General features: G+C 48.5%; 1 protein-coding gene across 1 annotated transcript in view; it reads right to left on the bottom strand.

Annotated features, from left to right (window-relative positions):
• Positions 1–3,161, bottom strand: part of LOC111977292 (sterile alpha motif domain-containing protein 11-like) — a 72,861-nt gene that overhangs the window by 12,705 nt on the left and 56,995 nt on the right. The gene's annotated exons all lie outside the window — the stretch shown is intronic.

Genomic DNA, 3,161 nt, shown 5'->3' with positions numbered 1-3,161 from the left:
ACCCACGCCCACTCTTCTCGCCTGCCTCGGGGCGCAGGTTCGGGTGTTCAATGAGGAATGGTACAATATAAACCCCTCATCCTCCTCGTCCCTCCTACACACCTCTCTCCTCTCCTCTCCTCATCACTGGCCAATCCACTTCACCCTCCCTCCTTCTCTCCCCCAAACCTCCCCTCCTATACCTTTGACTCCAGTATCAAGTTGGGAGAAGGGGAGGGAGAAGGGGAGAGAAGGGAGGGAGGAGGGGAGGAAGAGAAGAAGGACGGGGGGAAGGGGGAAGGGGGAGGATAAGCACGCTGTCTCTGTCTCCCCCGCCAAGTTCCAACTAATCCACCCACCCAGGGACCCTCAGGTGTGTATGCGTGTGGTGTGTGAGTGCGTGTGTGGCAGTCACATTTGTTTCTACCTATGGGCAGTGTGGTGTTTGCATGATTGTCTTAGTTAAAGTTGATTTGTGCCTTTATTATTGTGTGTAATGACGTGAGTGTGCGTGTGTGTGTGTGTGTGTGTGTGTGTGTGTCAACTTGTCTCTGCCCGTCTGCATTTCTCTCTTTATAAGCTCTGCAAGGGGTGCCAACAAACCCCCATCTTTCTCTCTCTTTCAGCTCCCAATCTATCTCTTTATCTCATATCTCTTTTTCCATTTGCTTGGGTCATTATGTTCCCCCATCAAGTGTTCCGGAGAGGTGCCTCGGACAGAAGGAACACACACACGAGGATGCGGCTCAGAAGGCTGAGCCATGAGATCAGCCGTGTTCTAAAGCTTATTTAATCAACCACTCCTCCGGCAAGACACACAAACACGCACGCAAGCAACACATTTAAGTCATTTAACAGACGCTCTCATTCAGAGTGACTTACGGTATGAGTCCGTGCATTTTCATACTGTTTCGAACTGGTCCGAATCTGTTCTTTTTCCTGCAGTCTGAACAGCCAAAAAGCTGTTCAAAATTTCAAGCCACATTTGAAATCACCTTCGTAGGTGGTTTGAAGTCAGTTACAAATCTGATTCCTGGCCATACGACTTGTGTCTGAATGGTCAAATCTGATTTATTTGCCCTAAAGTGGTTTTTAGAATGTTATTTGGCATATCTTGTTGCTTACTAGCTACTCTGTTGACAGTTTGACATGTGGTAGCTAACTAGCCTGTTAATCGTTCACAAACAAATGAGTGAATTCGCTAGAACGCTACACAGCTAGCTAGTTGACTGCTGTGCCTTATCAAAAAAGACTTGTTTTGAAAGTTGGATCAACTTATCCATTGAGGCTTTGAAAGAGGTGTTCTTCTTATACTATGATTTTGAGCATTCAAAACAACTGGGAAACATCCATATTAGGCATTGTATTGGTCACCTTAGCTTGCTACATAACTTCTGAGTGACAGGAAGCATGAGCACCAACACCGATTAGCATACACCACTGCGCGCACACACCCTTCATGACTACTGACTGCTGTCTGAACACACACAAATCCGTTTTGGTCACTTGTAACTTGCTGTTTGGAAAGTCAATATTCCAAAACGGATTTGAAAAACAAAACTGATTGGAGCATCGAGGTTCGCAGTGTGAGCAAGGCTTTAGTGGATACTCTAATGTATGTTCCTCCAGTGACGGCTCAGCCAGGTCAGAGGTCATGCACGAGGCAAAAGTCACCGAACACAGCACAGCACCACTCTACTCAACACACACCTCAGCACTACGTTATACACCAAGTCAACATGGACAGATTGAAACCACTCGGTGATAACACAAGGTCAATTTAGAAAAAAGATGGTGAGAAGCACCAATTCGTATGGTAAGCTATTTCGCTACCTAAATCAGCTATTCCTTCCAAGTTTGAAATCATTGACCTTTTGAAGTTTTGACCAACTAAGATGCACAGCAAGAGTGGATATGACTGATTGAGAGACTGAGCATATAATTGTTGGTGCTGTCATTGTGGCTCGCTTGTGGTTATCGTGGTTGCGTGCTCTCTGTGTTGTTGCTGGTCATCTGGTCGGTGCGCTGCTTGGGTGCTTGTCTGTTTGTTGCGCTGTCTCTCTGGTGTGTGGCTGTCCTGTGCTGTGTGCATCTGTGTTGTGGCTGCGCCGTCTCTCTGTGTGTGTGCTGTTCATCTGTGTGGGTGCGCTTTGTCTACTTGTGTGTGTGCTCGTCATCTGATGTGTGGTGCGCTGTCTCTCGTGTTTGTGCATCTGTGTTGGTCGCTGTCTCCTTCTGTGTGTGGCTGTCATCGTGGTTGCTGGTGCAGCTGTCTCTCGTGTGTGTGCTGTTCATCTTGTTCGTGTGGTGCGCGTCTCTCGTGTGTGTTGCTTGTCATCTGTGTTGTGGTGCGCGCTTTCTCCTCTGTTGTGTTGCTGTATTCTGTGTGGGTTGCGCTGTCTCTCTGTGTGTGTGCTGTCATCGTTGGTGCGCTGTCCCTGTGTTGCTTTATCGCGGTGGTGCGTCCTTGTCCTTGTGGTGTTGCTTCATTCTGTGTGTGGTGCCTGTCTCTCTGGTTGTGTGTGCTGTCATCTGTGTGTGCGCTGTCTTGTGTGTATCTGGGTGTTCCTTTCTTGTGTGGTGTGCTTTCATCTGTGTGTGGTGCGCCTGTCTCTCTGTGTGCTGTGCTGTCATCCTGTGTGTTGGTGCGCTGTCTCTCTGTGTGTGTGCTGTCATCTGTGTGTGGTGCGCTGTCTCTCTGTGTGTGTGCTTTCATCTGTGTGTGGTGCGCTGTCTCTGTGTGTGTGTGCTTTCATCTGTGTGTGGTGCGCTGTCTCTCTGTGTGTGTGCGGCCTATGCTGTCTTTGTGTATGTGCATGCATGTCATTTGTGTTGCCTTAGAGACGGGCAGGATAGGGGTGGGTTGCCCTTGACTTTGCCTGCTGTATGATGCATCAGTGACTGAGGAAGCCAGTCAGGACACCAGAGACGAGACAGGGTGGCCATGACGGCTCCTCGCAGGGACGCCGGTTTCCCACCACATAAGGGTGAAATGAATGGGAGGGAAGCGACTGGATGAGAGAGGTAAGGAAAGGAAGTAGCCATTCCTGATGGCTTGTACATATCTTTCTAAAGGCTGGTTTACCGTTGGTCTATCGACGTGTCTACAGACGGTTGTCGCAGTGACATCATGAACATTCTATTGTCGTCTGACAGCAAACTTGTCGTTGTCCTTATGAAAA

The sequence above is a fragment of the Salvelinus sp. IW2-2015 genome, linkage group LG17, assembly GCF_002910315.2.
Source record: "Salvelinus sp. IW2-2015 linkage group LG17, ASM291031v2, whole genome shotgun sequence".
Taxonomy (NCBI): Eukaryota; Metazoa; Chordata; class Actinopteri; order Salmoniformes; family Salmonidae; genus Salvelinus; species Salvelinus sp. IW2-2015.
The sequence above is the reverse complement of the archived record's forward strand: the minus strand, read 5'-3'. Positions and strand labels throughout refer to the sequence as shown.